Raw genomic sequence first — 1049 nt, 5'->3', positions numbered from 1 at the left:
CCTGTCCTCGCACCGAGTACGGTATATCGCACTTGGCACGCAGCGGGCTTATTCGCTTACTGCTCCAGGTTGCAATATGTACTCTTCATCGATGTCCGCCTGCTTGTTGTGGTTCGTGCGGAGGTCACTTCCACCGCCATGCCCATGCCATGCCCAGGGGGCCAGCGCCACGCCACACATTGCGTTTAGAACACCCAGGTTGCCTTCCGTCCAGGCCGGTCTCTGAACCGTCAGGGGCTCAACTCCTCGCGATTTCTTCGTGGTGCTGACGTGTTGGGGATCGGCTGCCCGCAGCGACAGCCGCCGCCCTGCCCGGGCAGAGCACCCTGGTAGTTAGTAGGCTAGTAGGTTCGTGACGATCAACGATGTGCCCCCCCCCCCTCGCCCTTTTCTCCTGGTCTCTTTCGTTTTAGTGCGGCTGGCTCGCCGATCGTTCGCGCCGAGCCGGGTGAGGCCAGGGTGCTCGAGTTGGGCTTCGTTGTGGCCGTTGCGTTTGGCACCCCAGGCAGAAACCCTCCCCCCAGCGACAGGGGCGGGTAAGGCCGGGGTGCATTGGTGGGCAGCGTCGCGCCACACACTGCGTTTAGAACACCCTGGTAGAGACCCTTCTCTGCGTCCAGGGCGACGAGCCCCCGCACCGCCATGGAGTGCCCAGTCTCGGCCGGCGTGTGTGACGTCAGACGCCCAACTCCTCGCGGCTTGATGCTGACGAGTTGGGGTGCGGCCGTCAGCTGTCGGCCGCCGCCCTGGCCGAGAACGGCGCCTTGGTGGGTGGTTTGTCGCGCAGGGTAAAGCGACCCCCCTCCCCCCTTTCCCCCAAACCTGTCCGCCGTATCCCTGCGACAATGTGCGGCTTCCGCACCTTCCCCGACGGTTAACTGCGACCAGGTGACGAACCTACCGACCCCCTTTTATGACACTTGCTTATCGCGTGGGTTCGCTCGCCGATCGTCCGCAGGGGAGGGTAAAGGCCGGGCTCCTGAGGGCGGCAGTCAGCGAGGCTGCTCTCGAGGGCGACCCCGGCAGAGATCCTCCTCTGCCCTGGGCGA

The sequence above is a fragment of the Frankliniella occidentalis genome, unplaced genomic scaffold, assembly GCF_000697945.3.
Source record: "Frankliniella occidentalis isolate FOCC.00 unplaced genomic scaffold, Focc_3.1 Scaffold281, whole genome shotgun sequence".
In the NCBI taxonomy this organism is placed as follows: domain Eukaryota; kingdom Metazoa; phylum Arthropoda; class Insecta; order Thysanoptera; family Thripidae; genus Frankliniella; species Frankliniella occidentalis.
This window is presented reverse-complemented; position numbering follows the sequence as displayed.